The sequence below is a fragment of the Lycium barbarum genome, chromosome 3 (genome assembly GCF_019175385.1).
Source record: "Lycium barbarum isolate Lr01 chromosome 3, ASM1917538v2, whole genome shotgun sequence".
Lineage (NCBI taxonomy): Eukaryota > Viridiplantae > Streptophyta > Magnoliopsida > Solanales > Solanaceae > Lycium > Lycium barbarum.
In genome coordinates, this window is record NC_083339.1 from 23500858 (window position 1) to 23516226 (window position 15369).

Here is a 15369-nt window from a genome sequence, read left to right on the forward strand (position 1 = left end):
AAACAGAGGACCATTTAAAGCATTTGCAGGAAACCTTCGATGTACTCCGCAGATACAACATGAAACTCAACCCGGAGAAGTGTGCCTTCGGCGTAAGGTCCGGTAAATTTCTGGGGTTCATGGTGTCAAACCGGGGAATTGAAATCAACCAGGACAAGATCAAGGCCATCGAGGTCGTGAACAACATAAAGGGGGTACAGAAGCTCACCGGGCGGATAACGGTGCTGAGTCGCTTCATTTCGAGGTCCTCGGACAAGAATCACCGTTTCTTCTCTTTGCTCAGAAAGAAGAACGACTTCGATTGGACACCGGAGTGCCAAGAAGCCCTAAGGGAGTTGAAGAAGTATCTGTCCAGCCCCCCGTTACTGTACACACCAAAGGCCGATGAGCCGCTTTTTCTCTACCTAGCAGTCTCCGAAATGGTGGTAAGCGGCGTTTTGGTCCGAGAAGAATCAGGTACGCAATTCCCTATCTATTATGTAAGTAGAACTTTGGGGGATGCAGAGACCCGTTATCCCCATTTGGAAAAGCTGGCATTAACATTGGTAAGCGCTTCCAGAAAGCTCAAACCTTATTTTCAATGCCACCCCATATGTGTAATAACCACTTACCCTTTAAAAAACATCATGCATAAACCTGAGTTATCCGGTAGATTAACAAAATGGGCTGTAGAAATTAGCGGTTACGATATCGAGTACAAACCTCGAACAACCATCAAATCCCAAATCTTAGCCGATTTTGTGGCAGACTTTACCCCGGCCATGGTCCCCGAGGTCGAGAAGGAACTTTTGCTGACCTCGGGAAAGATCACGGGCGTTTGGTCTCTACGTACGGACGGGGCCTCGAATCTTAGGGGTTCTGGACTCGGGATTGTCCTTAGGACCCCGACCGGGGAGGTCATCCGACTGTCCGTTAGAACTGCTAGACTGACTAACAATGAAGCCGAGTATGAGGCTATGATTGCAGGTTTGGAATTAGCTCGGAGCATGAGAGCCGAAACAATCGAAGAAAAGTGCGACTCGCTTTTGGTCGTGAACCAGGTGAACGGCGTATTCGAGGTAAAGGACGAACGGATGCAGCGATACCTCGAAAAAACCCAAGTGGTACTTCATCAATTCAAAGAATGGATCATGCAGCATGTACCAAGGGAGCAGAACAGCGAAGCCGATGCATTAGCAAACTTGGGATCCTCGGTCGAGGGGGAGGAAATCGACCTCGAGGAAACGGTGCACTTATCGAACACGGCCATAGAAACCGGGCACGCTGAAATATGTACAATGGGCTTGACCTGGGATTGGCGCAACAAGTACATCGACTACTTGCGTGATGGTAAGCTCCCAAATGACCCGAAGGAGTCACGATCGCTACGGACCAAGGCTGCCCGCTTTTGCTTGGTGGATGGCCAACTGTATCGACGCTCTTTTCTCGGTCCTCTGGCCAAGTGTTTGGGCCCCGGTGAAACGGAATACGTCATAAGAGAGGTACACGAGGGAACCTGCGGCAACCACTCCGGTGCAGAGGCTTTGGTTCGAAAAATTGTAAGGGCCGGTTATTACTGGAACCCGATGGACGAGGACACAAAACGTTTTGTCCGAAAATGTGACGGGTGTCAGAAACATGCTCTGATGATTCACCAGCCCGGGGAGTTGCTGCATTCGGTCATCTCACCTTGGCCTTTCATGAAGTGGGGAATGGACATTGTGGGTCCGTTACCTCGGGCACCAGGTAAGGCCCGTTTCATTTTGTTTATGACTGACTATTTTTCTAAGTGGGTTGAAGCGCAGGCCTTCGAAAAGATAAGGGAGAAGGAGGTCATCGACTTCATAATGGACCACATTATCTGCCGTTTCGGCGTCCCCTCCGAGATAACCTGTGATAATGGCCCCCAGTTAGTGGGTAGCAAGGTCAACAGTTTTCTCGAGGGGTTGAAGATCAAAAAAATCGTGTCAACCCCGTATCACCCGTGTGCAAACGGACAGGCAGAATCAATGAACAAAACAATAATCCAAAATCTGAGGAAGAGACTTGAAGCATCGAAGCATCATTGGAGGGAGATACTCCTGGATGTGTTGTGGGCTTACAGAACCACATCCAAGTCGAGCACGGGGGAAACCCCGTTCTCATTGGTTTACGGAGCCGAAGCCCTCATCCCCGTGGGGGTTGGCGAGCCGACCCTCCGCTTCAGGTATACCACCGAAGATTCAAACGGGGAGGCCATGGCCGTGTAGCTCGACCTCGCGGATGAACTGCGCGAAAGAGCGTCGGTCCGCATAGCGGCCCAAAAACAGAGGATGGAGAGATATTACAACCGAAGAGCCAATTTTCGGCATTTCCAAGTTGGGGATTTAGTACTTCGAAAAGTTACCTTGCATACCAAGAATCCCAACGAGGGAAAGCTGGCTCCGAGTTGGGAAGGCCCGTACAAGATTACCGGTATAACGGGCAAAGGGTCGTATCAGTTGTAGTCCATGGACGGGCAGCGTCTGCGTAATAACTGGAACGTGGCCCACCTAAAGAGATACTACTGCTAAGGTATGGTCCCCCCGTATTCTCTCGTTAACTTTTCTCTTTTTTGCAGGAAGGCAAGAGTGGGACAAAATTAGAACCCAGATCTGAAAACACGTGTTGCACTCTTTTCCTTAGTACGGTTTTGTCCCAAAATGGGTTTTCCGACAAGGTTTTTAACGAGGCAACGAGTACAACGTGTTACTTAACGAATATGAAGGGCAAGTACCCGAATACCCGGTGTCGCACCCTCCGATTGGGGACATAATAACACTCACCCGACCTTGGAGATCGGATAAGTGCTAGGGGAGTACTATGCCACACCAAAGATGACACCGATTACAACAAACGGAGAAACTTAACATTTGCTACGGCAAAACTAAGGCCCGGCCACCGGCCATAGCCTCCGATGTAAGGACCAAACGATCACAATGAATCGTGTCCCATTCAACATTTGCTACGGCAAAACTAAGGCCCGGCCACCGGCCATAGCCTCCGATGTAAGGACCAAACGATCACAATGAATCGTGTCCCATTCAACATTTGCTACGTTAAAACTAAGGCCCGGCCACCGGCCATAGTCTCCGATGTAAGGACCAAACGATCACAATGAATCGTGTCCCATTTTACGTTTGCTACGGCTAAGCAAGAAAGAGTTAAAATTCTCATATATGCAAACATTTTTGCAAACACAAGTTACCAAAAGTTGGGAAAACAGCTCTCGGTTAAATATACTTTGCCCAGTCGATAACCGTCGTATCTCGACGCTGCCTCATTCGCATACCCTACGCCGGGTACATTGGTCAAAATTCGACAAAGGCAACGAGATCACTATGATCCAAGCCAAAATTTGGCAAGCCACCGGCCCCAAAATATCGGATAAAACCGGCGGGCACAATGAATTAACTACTATGAGTCGGCCGGTCCTAGAACGGATCAACAGCTATAGCAAAAGCAGTAAACAAACATTCAAATGAAGAAGCAAGAAAAATGCACTTTTTATTTATACATCGGATGTCCCTTAAATCAAAAGAAAAATAAAGTCCTACAAAGGCAAAAAGCAAAAAGCAAGGCACCAGCCCCATACTATCCGGCATGACTAGAGGTGGTTGAATGCTCGGACTCAGTTCGCTTGGAGTCGTCTGACTCGGACCCGTGGGCACGATCGGCTTCTTCCTCCATCCTCTTGGCCTCGAGTATCAGGGCCGGGAGATCCGAGAGACCATGCTCGACTTGCTTGAGGGTGATCCGCCGAGACTTCCACTTCTCATACTCAGCAACAATAGCAGTATGAGCCTCGGCCGCCTCAACGCTTCTCCATGTTTCTTCCAAGTCGGCTCAGCCTTGGACAATTTTGCTCCCAGATCAGCCCGGTCCCCCTCAAGGACACTTATCCTACCAGTGGCTGCGTCCAGCTCGGCCTTAAGGGCATCGTTGGCAATAGCCGCCTCCTCGAGCTCGGTTCTTAGGCCTTGGTATATCTGAGATCGCTCCTCGGCTTTCTCTTCAAACACCCTCTTGCGCTTGTCGGACAAAGCAGCCTCGGACTCAAGCCGCCGGTTCCTCTCAGCCAGGGTTGTTGCATCAGCATTCACCGAGTCCAGCTCCCTCCGGAGTCGGGAAACCGTGGTCTCCAGCTCATCTAGCCTCGAAGAAAATTGGGCTTTATCCCGGCTAAGGCCGATCTTTTCAGCCTCAAGGCTCCGGTTATAGTCGGTCATAGCGGCCAGCTCGCTCTTCAAACGACGGTTTTCGTCCTTAGCCGCATTGAGCTCCGGACGAAGGTTAGCCAGCACGGCCGCCCGATTCAACTCTTCCTCCTTCTCCTGAAGGAGATGCCGGTATTTCTCCGTTTCTCAGCCTTGGGCATCCAGTTGGCCTCGAAGATCATCTATCTCATGTTGGGCATGGATGAAGGTTTCATTAACCAACACCACACTCTATAGGTAAAACAAGTCAGAAGACTTAGGCGAAGTGAGGATACAATCCATAGATAAACTGTACAAGGATGACAGAAGAGCTTACCCGGTTACTTGCATGCATACCCTCGTTAATGAGGCACTGCCAAGTGAGCCCGGTCATTTTGTGCTTGTTCGATTCAGAAATAAGGGGCCGTAAATAGCTCGCTACGCCCACCGGGCGCGACAGAAAGCTGCAGTCCTCGGGCACGGTGACTACGGCCGATCTGGTTCTCCTTGGCTCCACGCTCGGGGCCGGGAAGATTTTTACCAAGCTCTCCCTGGCCCCTGACTCGGAGATCCGGTTGGCCGGCCTTGTGGCCCGAGGAATAAGGAGATGACCAAAGCCCGCTGCTTCTCCGGTAGCGGGGGGGGGGGGGGGGGGGGGGGTGCTCGAGAACATATCATCAAAGTCATCCACCCGCGTAGCCGGGGTAGATGAACTTGGAGCAGCCTCAATAAATTCGGCAAAGGCCGAGGGCTCCACAGTTGCAGCAGGCTCGTGCTCAGGAGACGGACGCGTGCCTGGGAGGGCTTCGCTCTCCGGTACTGGTTCGGTCCTTTTATCGGGTTCAAAAGCAACCGCTTCCCCGGACCTTTTTCTTTGAAGGGGAGCATTTTCCGAAGAAGTTTCACCTAAAATATCGACAAAGTCAATCGACCGAAGATGAGCTGGTGAAAGTATTTCTTCCGCACCTGGATGTGGAGCAGGAACCAAGAGGCCTTCGCCAATGGAAGGAAGGGGCGGAACGGAAACCGCCTCCTCCGGTATTGAAGGCACGGTGGGAACGGAGCCGACTCTCCGAACAATGATATCGGGCTCTGCCTCTTCCCTCGAAGGGCGAGCAACACTCCTTGCCTTCTTCCTTTTCGGCATCTGCCCTTTTTCGGAGGGCCGCTTTCTTTTTGCAGCATCGGAAAGGACACGGGAAGAACCCACTGTGTCAAATTCGGGCACCGATGCTGGAGGGCCGGTCCCCGATTCCGACCTGGGGGCTACCGAGCCCTTAGGCAAACCTGAAAAGCCAAGATGTTAGCAGAAATCAGAGGACGAAACGAGTAAAGGAGAATGCGGCAGAATAGGAATAGAGGGCTACCGTGATTTTGGGCGATCCATCGGCCACGGGACAAGTGGGCCGATGTCCGGTCGTCATATGGATGCTGGGCGAGAAGCACTGTTACCCAGTCATTCAGATTCCGGATGACCGGAGGAACGTACCATTTGGCTGGCAAAAGTAATGGAGAAACAGTGAGAAGGAAGAATCAAAATTTGACAAAGCAATACCAAAACAATTATTCGAGGCTTGGGACTTATGCTTGTTATTCCATTTCTCCAGGAAAGGCATATGCTCGGCTGGAATTATGTCCTCGATCTTCACCCGGACGAATCGCTCCAACCATCCCCGGTCTCTGTCTTCGTCCATTTTCGCAAAAAACGGATGCCGGCTGCGCTTGGCCAGTTTCATTACGCCACCCCGGAACAGCCTCGGGGAGTATAGACGTATCAGATGGGCTAGTGTGAACTCCTTCTCGGCGTTGTTGGCCAATGGCCGGAGACACGCTACGACCCTCCAAACATTTGGGCCAATCTGGGCCAGCGTAACACCGTAGATGCGGCACATATCGAGAATGACCGGATCCACCGGAGGGTCGAGTTTGAGAGTGAAGGGGTATGTGTAAACGTATAAAAACCCTTCACGATGGTCGGTAATGGATTCATCAGGTCCGGGGGTAAAGACCCGAACAGGACGAGTGTCCCACCAGCAATCGGCCCGGACTATGTCAAGCTTCTCCTCAGTGATGGATGAGGGATACCGCCTCACGTCGAATCCCCTGTCTGAAACGGAGGAAGGCTTTTCGACCTCAAGGTCTTTGTTGAAATTAAATTTGGCCGGTATGATATCCGATGCCGTGGGCTCGAATTTAACCAGGGACGCAGGTTCGGCTCCCGGGGACGATACCAATGGGGCATCATGGGAAGTTGAGTCGGACATCCTGAAAATATGAAAGAAAGAAGGCCGAAGAGAGAAATTTAAGAAGAACGAAGGAACTGATGGTTCGGTAAAAGGCAAAGTTGAAACAACAATGCGCAAACAAAGGATACTCGACAGCAGCGGTGACAAAGTTGACTCTTGTGCACACAATATGAAGCAACAAATCAATATGGAGACCAGATATGAAGTTGGTTGTGTGTGGAGCAAGTAGAAAAAACGCAGAATTGAAGTAGGGTTGAAGAGGATGCAAAACGTGAAAATGGTAAAGTGAAGGGGTAGAAGGCCTTATATAGGCATGTTGGGAGAGAAACGGTTACCGAGGACGACCAATCAGATGGCGCCACGTGCCCCATCATTAATGTGAAGCGACTCGAAACGAGGTGAAAAAGGCGGTTGACAGAAGTGGACCACCAGGGTTGAGACACGTGGCCGATAAAAGGGCATGCGTTACGCGCTCGTTCCCGCCAAAATACGAAGGTAAAGTCGGGATGAGAGAGCCACCGGTTTAGGAACTTATCCACTCCCCGTTACTCCGATAGATCGGAGATCCGGGGAGTGTTGGGGCTATCTGTATACGGTAAATACCGGATACGAGACAAACCGGAGGAATGAAGCCGGAGCAAGGAATGGGAATGGAGTGGCGATATCGTTCGCCCTAGACCGGGGTAATGCTTGAACCGGAGCTGGGCATGAGCACCGACGGGTCTGCCTTTGACATTGTTAGAACATCCAAGCCCGATGACCCGAGCATTCGTGGCCGTTAGTTCGAGTAGCCGTTGGTCCGTGTGACCGGTGTATGCGGGCCACGCGCCAGTAGCGTCCTGCCATAGTCAACTACCTACCTTGCGTGTGTCAGGCGGCGCCATCAGTCCAATCCCACCAAATCCGTGCAGAACAGTCCTTGTTGTCATTATTTTATTAACTCATATTGTAGGAGAACCATGGGAGTGTCACTATAAATAGGGCATATCCCCCTCATTTGGGGAGGTTGGCTCCTTTTACTTTCCAAGAACACTTGTAATAGAAGAATTCATATATACAATCTCTCTCATTATTTGATTCGGCCAAGGCCACCCGTTATTGTTGTTATTGCATTCCATCCATCAAGTATCATACGTTATACACAGACATTTGTGTTACTAGCCAACTATCATCTTTAGCCGTTTTACTAAGGTGCTCTCAAATATTTACTTTCTTTATCCAACACACATCAAGAACAAAGCACGTATCCTATACTCATTTACAAATTTAATTGATTATCCGAATCCGGGGTAAACAATTGCAAGATTTTATGCTTTCGGAATTGTGATAGGCATATCTAGGTGTTACAATGGGAGATTCGATGGTTAAAGGTGTACTAATTGAGGCCGCATGCTTTGCGTTGATGTGTTTGGGATCATGAGCAAGTTAAAAGGAAGCACGAGGAGAATTTGATTAATTTAGAGTTCACGGGTTCAGTCAGATTTGCGTATCTAGTGAAAGTTGAGGCAACATAAAGATTGCAATCATAGGTATAACTCTTCGCCACTAAGTTGATGACTGGGATAGAATTCAGCCTTTGGAGTCGAGGTGATGGCACAAGGTTGAGTATTCATGAGAGAAGGATTAGAATTGGTCGACACATATGTGTGATAGGACTATGACTGGTTTCGTAAAGGTAAGAGTCAATTCGGGTGACCGGTGGTGATATTCGGGGAGTTGTGCATTTTTCGGATCATAATTGTTTAATTCGAGTCGGGGGACTATGTTTATATCACCATAAGGAATTATAGGTTTTCTAGTAAATCACTTGCAAGGATTCAATGGATTTCAGTCAAAATCGAGGTTTGCGAGTGGACTTGATGATATCTTACCGAGGGCAGCTATTTTGGACATTTATAATGGTCTATGCCGGCACTTGACGCCTCCAATAATTTTATTTAATTATTCGGTGTTCGTGAGTCACAAATGGAGGGAAATACACATTTTACAAGTCGAAAACGATTTTTACAAAATTATTTCTGTGACCATTTGCCTTTTCATTTGGAAAAATATCATCAAGTGTACTATTGTGTATCATCTTGTATATTTGGTATATTTTCAAAGATTATTAACATTTATCAAGATTTTAATTCAAAATAGTGGAAACAATTGTTTAACTAATTGTTTAAAAACTATTGATGGTCAATTGATAAATATTTTACTCTGTTAAGTCAAAAAATTTGATTAATTGAATAAATAATTCAATTACGTCTCAATATTATAATTTGTTTAGCTTTAGTTGCAATTGCTTTCAAAATTGGTTATAATTGAAATGTCAATTTATTTTTATGATAATTGTGGTTAAAATTGAAATGACCAGTTGTTCTATACTTTAAATAATGACTATATTTGAAATGCTTAATTTAAATTGGAGTTTTAATTAATAGCCACATTTGACATAATTTGCCCTTTATTAGGATAATATGTATGCATGAAAAGATTTTGGGCCAAGACCCTTTTAAGTGCTGCCAGGCCTAGTCCAAGGTGGACCAAACCCGGCCCATTTCCTTTTCTACTTCAGCCTAATATATGAAACGACCCCTTCATTTCTTGTTTGGTTGAAAGGATTTCAAGAGAAACCCTAGCCGTCAACCTTCATTCCTCTCTTCTTTGTTAGCACGACTGAGAATAGCAAAATTGCAGGCGAAATGACTTTATCACAGTCATGCTCGTCCATTTGGGGTAAGAGCATTAATTGATCTTACCCTCTCTCCGTCGATACACCACCACAGAAGAGGTAAAACCCTTCTCTCCTCTATCTTTTTATTTTCTTCCCAAGTAAGGACAAAATCTTAATTATTTTTGTTATTTTGTTCTTCATTTCAACGATTTCTATTGGTTTTCAATGAATCACAAGGATTCACAAAGAAATTTTGCAATAAACCACAAGCCCCACAACGGATGGAAATCTATTTTTGGGGTTCTATATAAAGAACCCCATATCCCACTGTTTACACCCACCTTACAAGTCTCAAAAATTCAAAAAAATATACAAGTCTTTTCAAATAGAGCAAACAATATCCAATTTAATTTGGGTTGCAGCTTTAGCTAAAACATTTAGCTAATCAGTATTTTAGTCTAAAAAATTGTTTCTTTTTGTGGCTGAGTCTCGGGGTTGAGGAGTGCAAGGATCTCCAATTTCATTCTCGACCAAGGCTGCACAAAGAAAAGGTAAACTTCTTTCGTTTTATTTATTTTTAGCATTTTATGTGATTAGTGTGTTTATGTGTTTGTCAATGTTTGTTTTAGCTTAGCTTGGTTAGTTTCTTGGTTATTGTAATTAGCCTGGTATTCATGTTTTTCTTTTATTGCTTTGTTTAGCTTAATAATTTGCATAGATTAATGTAGTTATCCTGTTAGTTAAAATAAATGAAGTCTTCTGCTTATTGGTCTGTTAGGTTAATAGGGATAACATATGTGTTAACAATTAGAGATAATCTTGTGATACGATAATCTGGTGGTTTGATCAATTATGAGCGATTATAGAGAACCAGATGGGGTTTAGTTTAGTCCAAAACATAAGGTAATGTAGATTGAATGATTCATAGGAGTCCCTATATCCCTGCATAAAGACATAGTCAATATTAGCTCAACCAAGACCATAAAGGGAAGAGTTTAACAATCTTAACAAGTTGAAGAGGATGATTCAATTCCTCAAGTATGTGGTCTGTCCTAAATTGTTAGTATACCTTAATGTATTTGTTTAAACTAGGCTTACCTAAAGAAGGCTAAAACTGGAAAGACACTTTAGGGGGTTCTAAATTGGACAAGTTTAATATGGGATTGTGCTTCCATCTAGCTTAGGACCATAGATGAGTAGCTAAAAAATAAAAAGGTTGTGTCTGCTTAGTCCCTTTCTTACTTATTCTTTGGACTTTCTTTGCCTACTAAAATATGAAAAAAAAATTCTAAAGAGTTAATCATGAATATTGTACTGTTTCTTTCTTGAGTGATCTCTTCTTGATCCAAGTTGGTTCTAAAGTATATGTATCTGTGATGCTATGTGTTACCTTATGGATTCCTTCTGTCCAAAAGAGATGAGATTTTAGTTCTGTTTGGATTACTTTTCGCTTCAAGTGCATTGGCATTCTTTGCTATGAATGTAGAATAGATTTTCCATGGTTTCATATTTGATATCCCCCCGTGCTTTATGAAATGATTAAAACATGGAGCAATGAACTTGAGCCATATTTAAAGGCATGCTATGATCTGTTTCGTAGAGGATGTTACTTGCTTGTAAGGAAGTGAGAAGTGATGATCCTAGGGTTAAGAAGGAGATTAGGAAAGGCTTTGAGTATCCACTCAGCCCAGTACTGCCTATCCTAGACTACTGGGGTTCCTTCCTACTGAGTTACAAATCCATGGGAGCCTTTGTAAGTGTGATGGTTGATATATAAGGAATTGTACAAAGATGGTATACTAAAGAAGAGAAGATCCTATTTTAGGTAAACTGAACCATCAAGGTTAATGTTTGTCATCACCATTTGAAATTTAAGAGGTAACTTAGGAAATAAAGGGTCTGAATCAATGAAGTGTGATCTGTGGTTAATTAGAGCACACGTGGTGTGAATCATTGCCTTAGTCATCGTTACACCCCGTACTTTTGTACGTAAAGTTTCGTAGTGAGTAAGTTGACGAAGATTTACAAGGCAAGGTTGTCGTCAAGGTCATAAGGAATTATACATGCTTATTCTTCATACACGAGAGCTTGGTATCATGTTTAGTAAGTATCGGGAAGGTTGGATGTTAAGCAAATCGAAGAAATTAAGTTTGTTGAAACTTTGGGAAAATTTGGCAGAATTCCGGACAGACATTTTGGGTCAAATTTGGGGAGGCATATCTCCTAGAATACAGGGAGTTATGGAACCCATAACCTATGCATTCATTATTTCAGCTAGTCTACTTTCCAACGCAACTAGTAGATCGGAATTCGCACATCGATGCTGGGAGTTATGGGCCGTCGAAGTGTTGACGATCCGTCAATGTACATCGACGACCCGTCAATTTTCAGGCGGTGCAGCAGATGTATAAATGCATCTATTTGGTGATTGTTTTCATTTCAACTCACACCAACAGACCCTAAAATCTCCCTAATACTCATCTATCCTCTCCAAACCTTTCTTTATCATCCAAGTAAGTTCCGAGCCCCAAAAACCCGAGCTAGTGAAAGGAAAGTTGTTCCTAGGGTTTCTATTGAAATTGTTAAGCTTAGGAGTTGGATTTGAAGTTTGGTTCTTGGAATTCCATCCCCTTTAAGGTATGTATAATATTCTTATCTTTGATATTAAGTTGATTACCAAGAGTTTTAGTGATTTAAAGCGAAGGAAATATAGCTATGGAAGCGGTGAGTTAATTGTGTCAAACCAAGTCTCATACATACTTGAAATGGGTAGTAAGGGATATATATGGCCTAAATGTAATTCGTGTTATCTTGATTGTAGTGTTACAAGCTCGAGAAGTACGCATTGAGCATTAGGTAGACTTCAAGGTATGTTAAGGCTAACATTTCTTTCATTTTTGGCATGATCTTATAATATGAATGAACAAGCAAGTAAACGAGCTTCCATATTACTCCACTCTTAGAAGCACTAGGAGTATTTCAGTCCTTGATGTTTTATACCCCGTCTGTGATTGTTCCTTCTGTTCATGAGTCTTGGGATTTCTTATATTGATGATGTCAGCTCAAAGAATGTTCATCGGAGATAGTACGACCTCATGTCACTCCGAGAGTTCTTTGTATTCATTTCATTTATGCATTGCATCCATATTCATATGCACATTGACCAGTGCCCAGAAGGCGTTATATACGCACTATTATATTTTCATATATGGATCGGACCGTACGTTCCTCGACACTACTATTATATTATCTATGGATCGGGCCGTACGTTCCTCGGCACAATTATATTATTATATATAGATCGGGCCATACGTTCCTCGGCGCTACTATTATATTATTATATATGGATCGGGCCGTACGTTCCTCGACACTACTATTATATTATATATGGATCGGGCAGTACGTTCCTCGACATTACTATTATATTATATATGGATCGGACAGTACGTTCCTCGACACTATTATATGCTATATGGATCGGGCTGTACGTTCCACATCATTATCAGTTATATTATGACCTATGCATAGGGTTGGGCATAAAATACCGAAAACCGAATTACCGAACCGAACCGGCTATTTCGGTATTCGGGAATTCGATTTTTGGTTCGGTATTCGGGACTGAAATGTAAAATTTAATATTTCGGTTTCGGTATTCGGTATTTACCATTATACCGTTCGGTAAATCGGTAAATATCGAATACCGAAATATATACCAATAAAGCCTAAAGGAGTAAAGGGCTAAAGGCCCATTATAAAAAATTCCTAGTCCGGCCCAAATCACAATAGCCTAAAGGAGTAAAAATCAATACCCAACCATCAGTTCACAGTAAAAATCCCTAACACTGTAACACAAAAGCTCCCCAAGTCGGGTAATCCCTTTCACGGTATCATCTCGCCTCCAAGTCTCTTTTTCTTCAATACCCATCTTGGGCCATCTGTTGTTCAATTCTGTGGAGAAGATAAAGGAAGGTAATAGGGTGATTTTATTTTGCCAACTATTATTGCTGGGATTTTAATTTAATTACTTACAAAATCTTATAATGCGTTCACGACACATATGCGCTTTATGTATTGATTAAGTATCTTGAGATTTTGCTAGATCTGCCACCGTGTGTGGGGAAAAATCTTTTCACTAGGGTGTACAACTATATTTTCCTTGGAAGAATTTGGGACAGGAGTGGAAGTACTCACATTTTCAGAAATTTTGTAGTCATATGGAAAAGAAAGGTAAATATGTAATGCTGATGCATTTGATAGATCACTTGTAAGAGTTTAATGCTGATGCATTTGAAATTCATGTGTAGCTCTAAACTAAAATCCTGAGTCTTTGCACTACAAGATTCTTGTGGCTGTTGGAATGCTTACTGGGATGAAAGGGACGGGGGAGTATTGCCTTTTTCCTATCAAACTAGTGATACATCATACTTACATACCGAAGTTTTCATTGACTAGTAGTATTTAGGATTACTGAATGTTTTCATGTATTTGCCACAAAGATAATTCTACTAACTGGATAATGATGCTAACTTGACAGTTAGGTGGTGATGGCTCAGTGCCTCTTTACTACCTCACTAACTATAACCAGATTGCATCTAATTAGCTCGGTTTAGCAGTAAGCTTGTATATTGAAAATATCTCTTGCACATGATGAATGAATGCAACTGCTAGCAAAAGAATGGTATTACCGAATACCGTACCGAACCGAACCGAAGTTTGATTTACCGATTACCGAATCGAAATTTGAAAGTTTGGTATTTGGTATATACTTTCAATTACCGATTACCGAGTTACCGAACCCGAATTTTAAAAATATCGAACTGAATACCGAACGCCCAGCCCTACCTATGCATATCATACGCCCTTAGAGGTAGTTTCAGTTATACAAAGTATATAGATATTCTCGGATGTTAGCTACAGATGCATTCAGATATTGAGATTAGCTTTCATGTTTTAGATGTCTCTCATGACTTCTATGTACTTGTTATTATTTTGCCTTACATACTCGGTACATTATCCGTACTGACTCCTCTATTGTTGGGGGCTGCGTTCATGCCCACAGGTTCAGGTAGACAGAGAGACAATGCAACTCAGTAGGACTTCCCCTTAGCTGTTTGGTGCGCTCCACTTGATCCGGATCTGCGGTCCATTTTGGTAGGCTATTTTGAGATGTATATACATGTATATGGGTATGGCGGGGCCCTGTCCCATCCTTTCTACAGCTTTCTGTTCCATTAGAGGTCTGTAGACAGTTGTATGTAGTTGGTACATGATGTAGCCTTGTCGGCTCTTATTCTTTTGCGTACAACATATATAGCAGCCTAGTCGGCTTGCACTGTTACTTTGGTATTTTGCATATATATATATATATATATATATACAGTTGGATATGAGTCAGATATGGGCCACCCAGTTGTTATGTGATAGTTAAGCAAGTGTAGGGGTGTCTGGTCATTAGGGGTCAGACACTTGTTATGACTCATCGGCTTGGGTCGTGACAGTTATAAAGTGAAATGTCCTTAAGAGTGAGTTAAGTCTCTAAACAAGTTGGGAGATGGTTCTGTTACACTCATTTGGAAAGAAAAGTGTGTGTTTATCTTTCTTTTTGTTTTTTTGATGAAACTCTATCCTGATAATGTGTGGCATAAAAGCATGGCTATGAACTTCGTCTTCTTAATTCATGTCAAAACTTTGAGTTCTTTTGATTAAATGTTCTAAAAAGAATACCTTTGATTCATGAAATGATATCTCAGTCTTTCAATAGCCTATGAAGCATTATCCCTCTTCCCTTTTCCTTGTTTGGAGACTGACCAGTATACTATAGAAAAAGGCTCGTCATGTTCTACTTTCTGTGTGTGCATGATAACTAAAACTAATTCAATGATATGAGCTTGAGTAGTTTAATGGAATATGCTTAGTCTGTTGATTGGTTTGAATGAAAGGTTGTGTCACTTGCTTTAAGAAGAAGTGAGGAGTGACATCCTAAGGTTAAGGGGGGATAGAAAAGGCTTTGAGTATCCATTCAGCACTCTCACCCTAGACTCTTGGCATTCCTTCTTGATGATTCATAAGACATGGAAACTCCCTTGAATGTGTATTTAGAACCCTGTTGGATCTTAAGTAAAGATATGAATTAACAAGACAATCTTCATGCCTCCTGTTATTCTGTCCCTTTTTTTGCAAATCTACATATATGTGAGCATGTGTCTTGCCAAGTGTCATATCTGTCACATTTGCTTCTTTGCTTCCTTGTTTCCTTGTTAGGAATAGGCTG

The 15369-nt window shown here is 43.6% G+C and overlaps 1 long non-coding RNA gene across 1 annotated transcript; it reads left to right on the forward strand.

Annotated features, from left to right (window-relative positions):
- Window positions 1-9036: 9036 nt before the first annotated feature.
- LOC132630784 (uncharacterized) lies at window positions 9037-14696 on the forward strand. The gene is made up of 2 exons (XR_009578686.1): window positions 9037-9649; window positions 14158-14696. It is a non-coding gene; the product is annotated as an uncharacterized LOC132630784 (long non-coding RNA).
- Window positions 14697-15369: the final 673 nt, after the last annotated feature.